The sequence below is a fragment of the Capsicum annuum genome, chromosome 3 (genome assembly GCF_002878395.1).
Source record: "Capsicum annuum cultivar UCD-10X-F1 chromosome 3, UCD10Xv1.1, whole genome shotgun sequence".
NCBI classification, from domain to species: Eukaryota; Viridiplantae; Streptophyta; class Magnoliopsida; order Solanales; family Solanaceae; genus Capsicum; species Capsicum annuum.
In genome coordinates this window covers 114,466,687-114,482,645 of record NC_061113.1, presented here as the reverse complement: position 1 = coordinate 114,482,645, position 15,959 = coordinate 114,466,687, and the positions used below count along the sequence as shown (strand labels likewise).

Sequence of the window (15,959 nt, the reverse complement as noted above, 5' to 3'; positions counted from 1 at the left end):
AATATTAATAGCTAAGTAAATATATAATCATACCTTTATATAGAAAATTAATAATTAATTAAATATAATAAAAATATTTCTAACTATTGTAGTCGAAAATATTATAAATAAGCAAATATATTATTAAATATATTTTTGACTACTGTAGTCGAAAAAATAAATAATTCAATAAATATATTACTAAATATTTTTCCGACTACTGTAGTTAGAAAATTAAATAATTAAATAATTATATAACTAAAAATGTTTACGACTATTGTAGTCGGAAATATTATAAATAATTAATATATTATTAAATATCTTTTCGACTACTGTAGTTAGAAAAATAAATAATTCAATAAATATATTACTAAATATTTTTCCAACTACTATAGTCAAAAAATTAAATAATTCAATAACTATATTACTAAAAATGTTTTCGACTATTGTAGTCGGAAATATTATAAATAATTAAATATATTATTAAATATCTTTCCAACTACTGCAGTCGAAAAAATAAATAATTCAATGAATATATTACTAAATATTTTCCCGATTAATGTAGTCGAAAAACTAAATAATTCAATAAATATATTATCAGCCCTTATACAGAAAATAAATAATTATTTAAATATATTATTAATATATATCCAACTAATGTTATCGGAAGATTAATAATTAAATTAAGTAAATATATCACTAAAAATATAGAACCAAACCAATAACCTTACAACCCCTCTCTCTAAAAAAACTTGGGTTCACAATCTCAGTGCTGATGATGGTTTGAAGACGATGACGACAACGACTTGGTAGTGACGGCGACGACGAGTTGGTGGAGGTTTGTTGCAAGTTGATTTATTTTCGTCCTAATTTTGTTATTAGCTCAATTTCTCCATCTGGGTCTTGTATCTGTGATTTATAAACTGGACTGGCGTCACAATTTAGGAATTTGATGGTTTAGGGCTAAATGTATCGTTCAGTTTTGCTATGCGTAAATGTGATTTTTGTTCTAGCTGTGTTAATTGCTTGATTTCTTTATCTAAGTCATCTTGTATTTTTGATTTGTGATTTGGTTTGGAGTTAAATTTTAGGAATTTGATGGGTTTAGCCTCGTTCAATTCTGCTATTTTGATCATTTTTTTCTTATATACAACTGATTTTTGTCCTAGTTGTGCTACTTGCTTGATTTCTCTATCTGGATACCCTTTTATCTGTCAAGAGTTACATCGGAAGATCTAACAGCTGATATCTTCCCCGTAAGTTCATTTTCATTGTCTTCTTAGTTGTACTTAATTTAGAGAGTTCAAATATTGATAATACATGGCAGTTTATAGTCCTCCTTTAGTTATTTGAGTACTAGCACGAAGCATTCTATCGGAGAGCTGTGGAGTGTATATAGATCGATATGGGACTTAAATGAATTATACCCAGATGGGTGTTTTGAAGTTTATCTTGATGTTATAATATGCGTCCTTGGCATTCCAGTTGTAGCATTTGCACATCTTTCACTGAGCGTCTTTAGTTTGGATCATGTTTTCAGATTCTTAGTACTCAATGGTTGTATCGGATATGTACACTTGACTGGAGTTACATAGAGTTCATTGATAACCAAGATATTCTTGATCTTATAGAAAAGGTAACGTAGATCATGAATATATTTGGTCACCATCGTTTATATTTCTCTAATTAATGTGCAGAGTAAGATTTATTGGCAGAAAATGGCAAGAGCATGTACAAGTGTAAAGAGACAGAGTTCTGTAAAAAGTAGATCTTTCTATCAAATATATCAAATCATCAATGCATTTAAAATTGTCTTATGCTGATAATGTTACTATTTGATTCAGTTCTTTCCTCCACGGATATTCTGGTAAAAAAGGAAAAAAAATTATGTCCTTGTATCATCAATTTTCTGTAATGTTATAGATTTTCAATTTTATTGATATGTTTTGGTTCCATTTTACCATGTTTATGCTCTGAATACTTCGTTTCTTTCAGAAACCTGCCGGGATCATTGCTCTTCTTGATGAAGTTCGGTATGCTGTCATTTCAAATCTTTAATTTAGTTTTTCATTCTCTTGGTAATATTGTCAAAATTATACACAAACCTCATTGTTTGTGATGTTGACTTCTTGTTGTGGCTCTTCTAACAGTATGTTCCCAAGATCAATTCATGAGACCTTCGCTGAAAGCTATATCAGACCTTTAAAAATCATAAGCGGTTCAGCAAGCCAAAGTTGTCTCGGACTGCTTTTACTGTTTGCCACTATGCTGGTGATGTATGTACAAAAACTAGTTCTTCAAGATATCTGTTATATCACAGAATGAGGGTTACACAATTTTTTCCAGAAAAGCAAGTGTTGCTCAATGTTATTTTGACTTTTTTCATGTCAGGTCACATACCAAACTGAGTTCTTTTTGGATAAGAACAAGGATTATGTAGTTCCATAGCACCAAGCAACACTTATTGCTTCAAAGTGCCACTTTGTTTCTGGCTTGTTTCCACCTTTACCTGAAGATTCTTCTAAACAGACCAAGTTCTCCTCTATTGGTGCTCGATTTAAAGTATGTTTTCTTCTTTCCTTTGATTAATCTGTTTGTAATCATTGCTTCATGTCGCTGAAATATCCTATCCTATACCTGATAGATAAACTTTGCTCGTTCAAAAAGGAGAAACATACCAAATATCCATATCATCTCGGGGCAGCTTAGTTCGAAAAAAGACACTCATCGTTATAAGTGCCATTACAGCGAGCTGAGAAAACGTAAGAGAAACAAAGAGATCATTACAATTGGTACATATTCATGGGACAAGCCAACATTTCCCAAGAAAGAACAAAATTCTAAATTATTTTCAATAAAGACAACTACTGCACAACTAATGCACAACATCACATAGGAATAATTTCTTGTCACTGTACTTGTTGTAGTTGAAGAAAGTGAAATTTGATACTATAGGTTAACCATATACAGATTTTTGGTGTCAGTTTAATGCCTTTGATTTAAAGACTGCATTGCAAAATACAAAGTTAAGGTGGGAATATATGCGAATGAGTACCTGTTCCGATAATGAAGCTTTGTGCAGTTATTTGCTCTTTCCCGATTCACTTTACACATCTATATCATGTCAAAACATTTCATGATGTAGGCAAGCACCCGGTGGTAGAAACGACAATCTAACGTCTTGGTAAGAACTCCTGGCCTAATTGTTTAAAGTATATATCTGCCTATCTTGTAACAAACATGACTATTCTTAAATTTGGTTGTTCCTTCCTTTTTAGGTGACTATTCTAACACTGTGCAGTTAGTGATGCCAAATTTACCAAGTTTGAGGCATTAGTCAAGAAGCATATGCCCCATGTATTTGAGGATGGGGAAGATAGTGAATCAGATGATTAGATTATATTGTAGTGGTTGGTTCTTGTTTATGATTGTGACATTTATTTAGACTTAAAACTATTACAATTGGTTTGTGACGTTTAGACTTGTCTTGAAATGCTTAAACTATTTGATTCAACTATTTGTTTTGGATGTTTCAACGTGGTTGAATTTTTAAGTTTAGGTTTTATTTGTAATTTTTAAATTCTAGTTGAACATGAGAGGGTATTTCTACTACTGGATCGGGACTAGTTTATTTATTAAATAATTTTTTATCAAATTTCCGACCACGGTAGTTAGAAATAATGTATATATTAAATAATTATTTATTAATCTTCTGACTACAGTAGTTGGAAGATTAATAAATAATTATTTAATATATACATTATTGCCGACTATCGTGATCGAAAATTTGATAAAAATTATTTAATAAATAAACTATTTCCGACCACTGTAGTCGAAAATAATTTATTTATTTATTAAATAATTTTTTTTGAAATTTTCGACCACCGTAGTCAGAAGGTTTTTATTTATTAAATATTTTTTAATAAATATTCCGACTACATTGGTCGAAAAAATTTTATTTATTAAATAATTATTTTTATTTCTTAATTTAATTTTTCCGACTGTAGTAGTTGAAAAATTTTGACAGATGTGGTCGAAAATATTTTTCCGACAAGTTTTTTTTTCGACTACCACTATACAGTTGGAATGCGGTCAGAAATACCTTATTTTCTGATTACATTCCAAATACATGTGCTGTCGGAAAATATCAAATTTCTGGTAGTGGATGATAGATGGTCTTCTACACTTCCCCCTTCCCGCAGATGTATTCTTCCAATCACCTTCTACTGTATAATAGTCTCTTCAAGCAACCCATCCATATAATTTGGACCAGAGCAATAACTATATTTATTTCCATTCTTGTTTGTTGCAGTGCAAGGCTTCGGAGTCCTTTTAAAAATCCATTGAACCCTTAAAATCAGTCCAATCACTATTTGAATGTTTACACAGCCACTAAAAACTTGAATCCTTCTCCAAAATTGACACATAAACATTAGCAAAATCTTCATTAAATCATAACAAGGTATCAGCACCACCTACTTGGCCCCTCATCCTTACCCAATCGAACCTAACAATCTTAATGGTAAAATATCTTGTTTGAAAGATAAACGCCGAATAGGTAAAGAACCAACATTCACAAAATCAGTGTACGACGTGTGTTTTTACGATAGGTTGATCAGTAATACATGCCTCCCACATATGAAGTGGTTTCATCTGCAAGCAACTTATTCCTCCGAACCTATCTTACTCTAGCCTTTAATGCTGGTCGGGCAAAAGTTTATCTACTTTCACTTTTTTTTATCTGTAAACAAAAGAAAAATATTTGATATCAGAGAAGAACAAAAAGAACATTACAAAAGGGTAACACAAAATTAAATGATTCAATAGATGACCCATCTGATGCAACAGATTTCCCATCTGTTTAATAAATGATTCATCTATTGCAACAGGCGACACATCGATGGCAACAGATGGATGACATATTGCAACAAATGGGTAATCTGTTGGAATAAATCAAATCAGCCTTGCTATTGGTTTGATTTCTTTCAATAGTTATTTTATTTGTTCTAACAGTTGATTCATAAGTTGCAACAATTGAGGAAACTATTACAACACCACCACCAATATCAACAATAGCATCAACAACAAAGAAACAACACCATATGTTCCAACACCATCAACAACACAAACACCACATGTTTCAACAACACCAACACTCAATTCCCAATAAATAAAAAACTAATAATGTGTAAATTAAAAATAACAACAGATGTAAATATCTAATTTAAATAACATACAAAGAAGATGATAAGAAGAAAAGAGCAATAGTGAACCATACCTACAATGTCAAAAAAGAAAAGGGATCAGAACACCCATTTCAGTTGATCAAAGATATTAGGGGTGATTGGTTGAGATCTGAAAGGATCCTCATGTGAAAGAAAAGAGAAAAGAGAGGAAAAAGGAGATGATTGTGATTACCCTAAAGAGGAGAGAAAGAGAATTCTGAATCTGAATAAAGAAGAGAGATGAGTTGAGTTAATTTATGGCTGATGAAGAGAAAATTCTAGAGATGAGTTTTAAATATTCATTAATAAATTTTGAGGGGCACGACCAAACGACTATATTGAAAAGACAAGATAAGACTACTAAATGAGGAGATTTTTTAGTTATCCAAGTAATATTTTTTTACCACCTTAGTATTTTATCCTATTTATCTCGGACCAAAAATTAGGAAATTGCTTTAAAATTAAAAAAAAGATCTTAAAACATATGAGTCGTCTATTGCAACAGATGACAATTTCTGTTTGAAAATTTCCAATGGCTCAGTTATCTATTGCAACAAATGATAATTTCTATTTGAAAATTTCCAACAGCTCAGTCATCTGTCACAACAGAAGGCTACTCCTGTTTGATAATTTACAATAGATAGTTAATCTGTTGCAACAGAAGACTTAATTTGTTTGATAATTCCAACAGATAAGTCATCTGTTGCAACAGGTTGAACTTTTGTTTTTATACAATTTTAATTGAGTTCATATGTTCAACTACTATTTCAATTGATTTAGCTAAAACTAGGGGTGAGTTCATGGGGTCAATTACAACTTTAATTGGGTCTTTGACAATTGCATGATATTGGTATTGCGTTCCTCCCGACCTGAGTCATCGATCAATCACTCCGAGTTGAAATGATTCTTATTAACTCATTATCAAGGTAATACGTAAATTAATTTAGCTAGAACTAGGGGTGAGTTCGTGGGGTCAATTACACCTTTAATTGAGTTTTTGGCAATTGCATGATGTTGGTATTGAGTTCCTCCCGACCTAAGTCATCGATCGATCACTCCGAGTTAAAACAATTCTTATTAACTCATTATCAAGGTAATACCTAAATTAATTTATCTAGAACTAGGGTGAGTTTGTGGGGTCAACTACAACTTCAATTGGATCTTTAGAAATTACATGATGTTCGTATTGCATTTCTTCCAAATTAAGTCATCAATCATCACTCCGAGTTGAAATAAATTTTATTAACTCATTATAAAGGTAATACCTAAATTGATTTAGATAGAAATAGGGGTGATTTCATGGGGTCAACTATAACTTCAATTGAGTCTTTGGCAATTATGTGATGTTGGTATTGCGTTCCTCATGAGCTGAATCATCGATCGATCACTCTGAGTTGAAATGATTTTTATTACCTCATTATCAAGGTAATACCTAAATTGATTTACCTAGAACTAGGGGTGGGTTCATAGGGTTAACTATAACTTCATTAAGTCTTTGGCAATTGCATAATGTTGGTATTGCATTTCTCCCAACCTGAGTCATCGATCGATCAATTCGAGTTGAAAAGATTCTTATTAACTCATTATCAAGGTAATACCTAAATTGATTTAGCCAGAACTAGGGGTGAGTTCATGGGGTCAACTACAACTTCAATTGAGTCTTTGGCAATTACATAATGTTGGTATTGCATTCCACCTGACCTGAGTCATCGATCGATCACTTTGAGTGAAATGATTCTTATTAACTCTTTATCAAGGTAATACCTATATTGATTTATCTAGAACTAAGGATTTGTTCATGGGGTCAACTACAACTTTAATTGAGTCTATGCCAATTGCGTGATGTTGGTATTGCATTTCTCCCGACTTGAGTCGTTGATCGATCACTCCAAGTTAAAGCAATTATTATTACCTCATTATCAAGGTAATACCTAAATTGATTTAGCTAGAACTAGGGGAGTTCATGGGTGTCACCTACAACTTCAATTGAGTGTTTGGCAATTGCATGATTTTGATATTACGTTTCTCCCAACCTGAGTCGTCGATCGATCACTGCGAGTTGAAACGATTCTTATTAACTCATTATCAAGGTAATACCTAAATTGATTTAGCTAGAACTAAGGGTGAGTTCATGGGGTTAACTATAACTTTAATTGAGTCTTTGGCAATTGCATGATGTTGGTATTGCGTTCCTCCCGACCTGAGTCATTGATCGATCACTCCGAGTTGAAACAATTCTTATTAACTCATATTAGGGTATTACCTAAATTTATTTAGTTAGAACTAGGGGTGCATTCATGGGGTCAACTACAACTTCAATTAAGTCTTTGGTAAATAATGATATTGGTATTGCATTCGTCTCGACCTGAGTAGTCGATTGATCACTCCGAGTTGAAATGATTCTTATTACTTCATTATCAAGGTAATACCTAAAATTCATCAGTGTTTGAGTTGAACTTAATACACTTTATTATGATGATACGGTTAAAAATTATGCACATCTTTTAACATTTAAAAAATAATAATTAAGATCAATTCTAACCAAATTAATATTTTTAAAACTTGTCATTCTTTTTCGAAATACAAATCAAACCATACAAATCATCCATTTAAGGGAAAAATGTTTCATCATTTTAAATATTGAGTTCTCGCTCTTTTCTTTCTCTCTCAATAATACAGATAACAAATACTCAACAAATTTCTCAATCCTTTACAACAGATCGATTTCTTCACATTTTCGACCATATAGGTGTTATTTTTGACTTCATTCTTGCTTGTATCTATCGTTTTGTCTGTCTTCAAGGTAACAGAGTTTGAGAAGAGTTCTATATTTGTTCTTTTTTCTAAAAATTAGGGATCTTAAGTTAGTGATGAAAAAGAAGACTTTAATTGTATTATCTTCAAGAATGGGTTTACAATTTTTAATTTTGACGTTAAAATCGTAGGAAGAACTCGAGAAAACCCTAGTTTTTCTTGCACTGTTCCATTAACTGTGGTGGCATTGAGGTGGTGGCTATTGGTAGTAGTGTTGGTGGTCATGCTGGTGGCACTGGTGGTGTTTTTATGATGGTTGTTGTTGGTAGTGTTGGTGTCATTGGTTGATGGTGTTTGTGGTGGTTGTTGGTGGTGTCGGTATCGATGGTGTTTGTAATGTATTTTTTAAAATTTATGCATACATCAATTGTAATGTAATTTTAGTTTTTTTGTTGTTTGTAGGTAAAACATGTCTCCTAAAGGAAAAGAAAGTGAATGTGGATCAACTTCTAACCACCAAACAAAAAGGCTACAGTACAGAGGGATTCGGATGAGCTTCCTGAATAATTCAGCCAAGAAATAGTGAAGCTGAAGAAAGATATAAAAATAGTGTTGAGGGAGATGGACAAGGGTCTATAGATGGTGATGATGAAAATAAAAGTTAGGAGGAAGAAGAAGAATAAGATAAACAAGAAGAAGATGAAGTAAAAAGTGAGAAAGAGAATGATCATCAACATGAAGATAATGCATCACAAATGGGGCATGAATTAAGATTAAAATCCCAGCATGAGGCTTTCAAAACTATTAGTATTGACAGGTTTCAAGTTGTGATGCTGATATATCATCTTGCAAAACTAACTGTTGATCTTGTACTTAAATGTCAGTTGGGGAAACCTTTTGATGAATTTAGGAATATTATGAAGAATGAAAACATCAACGTACTTTTTAAGAAGAGCTGCTTTGGACACTTTCTTGAGCTACCTAAGGACCGCACTGCCCATTTCTAAATGAGCATGGTGTATGGTCTTCTAAAGCACAGGATCAAGTACGTGGGGGATGATAAAGATTTGAAGGAGGGTGAAAAAAAGATGGATGAAATCTGAATCAACTACTGTGGCATGCCGATTTATTTTAGCTTGAAAGAGTTTGCCATAGTGATGGGCTTGAGATGTGATCGTCTAGAAGAACCTCTCACCAATGAAACACCACGTAAAAGGTCCAAGATAAGCAAGATATCCAAATCACCACCATTAAATACAAAGAAGGCATTGTCCCAGCGACCACCCACCAAAACCAACAAAAGCAAGGAAAAAATAGATAGGTTGTTGGACATTGATGGACGTTGGTACAAAGCCAGTAAGTTGATAAAACATCTCAAGGATAAAACTATATCAAAGAAGTCCAAGGAGAAATTATGCTTAGTTTGGTTTGCCCATTCCGTTATATTGGCAAGATACGTCTACAAAGTTATAGAAGATGATTTATTGAAGTTTGCTGAGGATTTTGATAAATCCAACAATTATCCATGGGGATATGAAAGCTGCTACTTGACTATCAAATATTTACTGACAAAGCTATATCCCCAAAATCTATCACATTATACGGCTTTCCTTGGGATTTAATGGTAAATTTAAACGCTATATGTTTACTCATCCATTAATTTATATTGAATAATTATTTGCTTTCCTCCTATTTTCATTTTTTAGGCTTGGGTATTTGAAGTCACTCCTCACTTTCAAAAGCAGGTCAAGGATTACCCGAATGAGGTTTCTCATCCAAGGATCCTTAGGTGGTTGGCTGTAAAGAGCAACATAAGAATTAAGGAAGCTAATCTCTTTAACTCTTCGGATGATACAGTACATCTTCTTTCGAGTAAAATAATTTAACTCAAACAAAGATATTGATACCGATGTACCATCTGTTGTGATAAATGGGTTATCTGTTACAACAGATTACCCATCCACTACAACTGGTACAATATGTGGGTAATTTGTTACGAAAAACGATTCATATTTCACATCAGATTACCCATCCGTTGCTTTAGTTCTCTGAACCCAACTCAATAGGTTAACCATCTACTATAAATTATGCAATAAATAGGCAATCTGATGCAATATATTGTTAATCCATTACGATAGACAGATTAGTTATTACGATAAAAAGATCATCTATTGCATAAGATGTGCCATCTGTTGCGACATATGAGTTATCTGTTGTAATAAATTACCCATCCACTGTAATTGGTACAACAGATGGGTAATTTATTGCGACGGATGATTCATATTTTGCATCAGATTACCCATTTATTGCTTTGGTTCTCTGAATCCGACTTAACAAATTGCCCATCTACTGCAAATTATGCAACTGATGGGTAATCTGATACAACATATTGTTAATCTGTTACAATAGACATATCAGCTATTGTAATAGAAAGATCATCTGTTGCATAAGTTGTCTTTGTTTACATGTAACCCAACTGACTGCAAATTATTATATGATATAAATATATCTGTCTTATTTTATAGGTTGTGAATCCATACATCGTGCCTATTGAGCAGGAGTTGGGGATGACTTTTATTATTACTCTAGATTTTGTTGATATAATAGTAGACCCAATGGTGGAGTTAATAATGAAGGAATTGGCTAGAGAAACAGCCATAAGAAGAGTAGTTAGGCAAGTTCAGCCTAATGTTGAGGCTCTTCATGACCAACCTGCTACAACATATCCGGGTGCTTCTTCTAAGGTGTTGTTGGTGTAGTTGTTGATGTTGGTGGTAGGCATGATGATGATGCTGTGAGTCGTGATGATGAGCATGTTGATGCTCGAGGAAAAATAAATATGCTTGAAAACACCCCTTTTACGGGTCCCTCTCACCCTTACACAGGTCGCTTTCATTCTTACACCGGTCTCTCTCACCCCTCTTCACCCTCATGTTCTCATTGCAAATGCAAAGAGTGCAAGGACAGCCAGGATAAACTCTTTGAAAAAGTAGAGGTTATCGCTAAAACTGTTAAGAAATTGAAATCTAAAAAGGGTGTTATATCATCTAAGAAGGTGGAGGAGCCGTACACTCTTACAGTGGCAGTTGAGAGGAAGAAAAGAGCAATTATCCAAGTACTCTATAATTGAGAATAAAAAAAATTGCAAATCCTCCCTCTCCAAAAGTTGTTAAGTTCAGCGGCCATTCAAAAAGGTGGACATATATGCGAAACTTGATGCCAAAGAGAAGAGGGATCTGTTACGAGCCAAGAATGCCAAGAAAGACGTAGAAAATTACCCCATCCATACCTTTTCCGCCCAAGACTTCAAGAGTATGACAGATGTGTATACACAGTACATGGGCAGGGTAAGTTTACTTTTCCTAACCTAGCCTTCTAATCTACTCTATGAAGAAGAAACTACGCAATAGATGTAGCATCTGTCGCCACAGCTGTGTATTCCAGTGCAACTTATGGCAGTTTTGTTGCAATATATTACCCATCTCTTGCATAAGTTACGTTAGATGGGTAATCTGTGAACAGATTTAGAGAACCTTCTGTAATATATGGATCATCTGTTGTATCTTTCCACTATGTTCTCCTTCTTTAAAATTACTAACCTATTTAAAAATTGACTTCTTATATCACAGTATTTTGAAGAAATTCTCTACCTCGTGAGGGGTAAGCAATTAGCATACTCAGAGTCTTATGATGCTGCTGATAGGATAATAGACCTCGACTTCTACAAGAATTTCAAAGATAGGCACGATGATTTTAGTAGGTGAGCATCAACTCCCGGTGGCGTGGTATTTTATTCATTATCTGGGTTCCAATGGGAAGAAGAAAAGATAAAATATGTTAGAGGGGAAAGGCAAAATCCACATGGCAAGATATGGACCGGGGAAAAGAGGATTATTGGAGTCATGAATGTGGATGACATACGTTATCGGGATATTGAGATACTACTCGAGGAGGGAAAGATCAAGGTTTATGATTGCAACTTACCTGCCTTGGACGAGACTGTTGGAATTGTTCCCCATCTTATTGAGGCGGAGTGAACTTATGGATAATTTGCCAGGAAAAGTGTTGATAAAGCAACTATGGGATTTTCAAGATCGAAACAAGGACGTGGACCTTCCAAAAAATGAAATTGATGCTGCGTGCGGGTCGCACGCGCTTGCACACATCGAATATTTGTTGACCGACATAGAAATAATCGATCCAACAACCTTTGTTTGCGCCAATGATATGTCAACCATGCAAGAACTCTGGGCTTATGGGGTACTAACTGGACGCTTGGAGCCTATGTATAAAGAAGAGCCTGTGAAATAACAATTTTTTGTTTTGGAACTTCACTTTACATACGTAACTTTACATGTAGTGGCAATTTTTTGATATTTTACAACAATTACACTTGAATATCCATGTGCTCAACAACACCAAATCAGTAGCAAAATACAAATACACCACCGTAAAAATTTCAGTAATTAGGCTTGAATATCCATGTGCCCAACAACACCAAACTAGTAGCAACAACGCCAACAATGTAGTATCTTCTTTCTCGATTTTGTTTCTCTTCAAAAGCCTTGACTTTCTTCAACAAACCCCAGATTACACGATTTGCTTGTGAAGGGGGTTGTTCTTTATATCAATCAAAGTAATCACATCTACCAAACTTCTATAAAAACAAGACCATAATTACAAGTCAATAATAATCAGCTAATTAAATAAAAAAATATTACCTTTGAAATCTTACAAGTAAAAAACTATGACCTGAATTTTGTTGAGTCCAAGAAGTCTTCAATAGAGCTTTATGACCACACTTACAATATCAAAAATATTTATCATAAAAAATAATGGAAGATGAGCTCGACATTGGCAAGCTCAATTGGAAAAAATGAAAAAAATATGCGAAAAAAATAAATACCAATAATTTGAAGAATTTGGATAGAGAAAAAAAGATGAAGAAGAAGAATTTAGAAATTTAGGGTTAAATTTTAGGAAGAAGATGAATATATAAAAGGGAAAATAACCATTGGGGGGAGGGGGGAGGGGGGGAATCAGACGCCAAGTCAGTAAAAATGGGGATTCAACGAGCCTTGGTTGCATGAATTATACGCAAGCTGCTAAAGTGAAAGATCACTTCAAATTTAGGTGCTTGTCGATGGGTTCTGCCTTTTTTATTTCAAGTTACTTCACTTTACATGTAGTGGGAAAGTTGTATGTCTACTGAAAGTTGAATTTTTTATAATGCAATAGATTATTTATCTGTTGTAACAGATATTCTACCTGTTCTAACAGATAGTTTATCTGTTGTAATAGGTTGGTTATCTATTGCATTATGTTGATATTTCTATCTAAGTCTATCTGTTGCAACAGTGGGAAGACCTATTTAATAATTTTCAATAGATTACCTACATGTTGCAATATATGTATAAATATGTTTGATATTTTCCAACAGATATGTTGTCTGTTGCAACTAATACCTTATTTATTGCAATATTTAAATCTAGTATTCCATTTCAATTAATAAGTTCAAAGCTAAGGATAAAATAAAATTCATAGACAAAAAAATAAATAAATCAAAGCCGTCAGAAATTACATGAAATAAATAAATAAATAAATAAATAAAATATAAAAAAAATATTATGGGTACAGATCTCAACAAATAAATGAACAATTTAAGTTTTGATGCTAACAATTCCTAAGGAGGGGTGAGGTTATTACTTTGAAAGACTCAAGCTATAAAGATCTACTCAACATGGACAAGTTGTTCTTCATCCGGTGCTATGAAATTCGATTTTGGTCGTGTGGATATTTAATGTCGCTTGCGTATAGTTTCTGTGCTTTCGCTTCTCCGTATTTCCATAAAAAGAGTAGCATATTATCAATGCTATTCAGTAGTAGCTTCTACAGTGACATCCACGTAGAAAACCAGAATTGGTCAATGCTAATCACAGATACAAAAAAACATGGAAAAGGATAACTCATCTGTTTTAGCAAATCAAACAGGTGTTCCTCTTATTTTATATTATCCCAAATAGATTATATTTCTGTTACAATATATGGATCAACTGTTGGAAAAAATTATAACATGAGGAAGACCTGTATGATAATTTCCAACGGATGAACCATTTGTTGCAACATATAATTCATCTATTTAGAAAAACTAAAACGGTAGGAAGTCTTGATTTAATTTATCCCAACAAATGATCCATCTGTTGTAGCAAATAGGTCATCTATTGGTATAAATAAAAATAGTGCGTACATCTATTTGATTTACTAAAACAGACGAGATATATGTTGCCACAGATACTGTATCTGATGCAACAAGTTAGTCAACTGTTGCAACAGATGTATATATCTGTTTGATAATTTTCAGTTGATGTGTCATCTGTCAAAATAGATATGTGTCTGTTTGTTAGTTGGAATAGACGATATATATTCACCATTTTCAGCTCATGCTTTTCTCTTGTGGCCCTTGTATATTGCTCAATAGTGCAACATAAGGACAGAAGAGTTGCAATTTTGCTTTTTTGGATGCTTGATAATGCCTTGAAAATTACTTTTATTCTCCTTTTAGCCTTAATATCTAATGGATTGGATGGATATAAAATCCTCTTTAATGGAATGACACCCCTCTTAGATGTCAATTCCTATATAGAAGCAGTTAATACATTAATAGCATTAATCACTACATCATGTTTCGCCTTGCAGTCTTGATATTTGCATGCAGATCATTCACTAGGACAGGGAAAATCTGTATAACTAGTATGATCATACTCATAATGGTTTGTTTTAAAAACTATAAGAGGAGCATCATTAGCACCAACAACAGCACCACTACCACCACTAACAGCTCCATCACCACTATAGCCATCATCAACAACAAGCCCACCCTTCAAAATTATTTTTCTTGTGATGGTTGTTGCTCTAAACAATTTCATTTTTATTCTGTCAATGACCTTAGGGTCCGATAAAGTTTGCACAGACCGTAAAGTAAGAAAAATGGTATATTCAACTCTCAATTGGTCGGAACAAGCGACGGATGCACAATCTAACATAAATCATTACATATATTAGAATGATGATTAGATCATTCAAAAAAATCATTAATTAAAACAAAATCTTAATTATAATTATACTTACTACATCCTTCGGGGGGTGAAGAGATCAAGAAATTTTGTATTTTTATCAGTTTTGGCTGACAACCATCTCAACATTCTTGGACAGAAAACTTCTTCCTGGTAGTTCACTTGTTGTCTCAAATAAGAAATGGCTTCAAATGCCTAAGCCTATAAAATAAAGCCAATAAATCAAAACTATTATTAAATAAAAAAAGAATCCTATTATAATAAAAGAAACATTTACCATGAAAGCCCATGGAAAGCCATAGAAGTTGAATGTCTATGGCGTTAAAAGAGTCAACAATATTTGACAGTAATTTTGAAGCTTTCATAACCCCAAGAATAGCTGTTAAATACCTCAAGATCCTCGGAGAGCTTTATCAATCGAAGTGGTATGTTGTTGTTAACATCTCTTGCCCAAAGAATATTATGTACAAACCAAGCTTAATGATTGCTTGTGCTTCTTGGAAATTCTTTTACTTTTCAACGCTTCAATCAAATTTTTATTTTTGAAGCTTAGACCAACAATGGGCACCAGGTCATGATGATCACTCGACTTGCCTTTGCCTTTTTTAGGTGTGCGGGGTGCTTTTTAGGGTTAGAATAGGTATAACTTGGGAAAGATATAGAGGATAACATTTTAGTTCAGTAACTATGACAAACTCCTTCCAACCAAAACAAATAGGCATGCCATAGTAATTTATCCACACCTTATCCATCTTATCTTTGTTTTCATGCATAAGCCTACGCTTGAGAAGATCATATACTATTTTCTTTTGGAATCGAGCACTGTTGTTCTCCGGCAAATCAAGATATTATCCAAAGCAACTTTCCCTGAAATAAGCATCTAATTTTTATTCTCAAAGTATTTTTCTGAAGGAGTCGAAAGATTTTT

General features: G+C 33.3%; 1 long non-coding RNA gene across 3 annotated transcripts; it reads left to right on the top strand.

The window, feature by feature from the left end:
- Window positions 1-644: 644 nt before the first annotated feature.
- On the top strand, window positions 645-3,493 carry LOC107863564. Of its 3 annotated transcripts, XR_001672327.2 has the most exons (7): window positions 663-817; window positions 1,975-2,012; window positions 2,130-2,255; window positions 2,371-2,541; window positions 2,624-2,741; window positions 2,964-3,163; window positions 3,258-3,493. It is a non-coding gene; the product is annotated as an uncharacterized LOC107863564 (long non-coding RNA). The 3 variants fall into 3 exon arrangements; XR_001672326.2 differs by lacking the exon at window positions 2,624-2,741 and having other exon boundaries at window positions 645-817; window positions 3,125-3,163; XR_001672324.2 differs by having other exon boundaries at window positions 2,624-3,163.
- The last annotated feature ends 12,466 nt before the right edge of the window (window positions 3,494-15,959 follow it).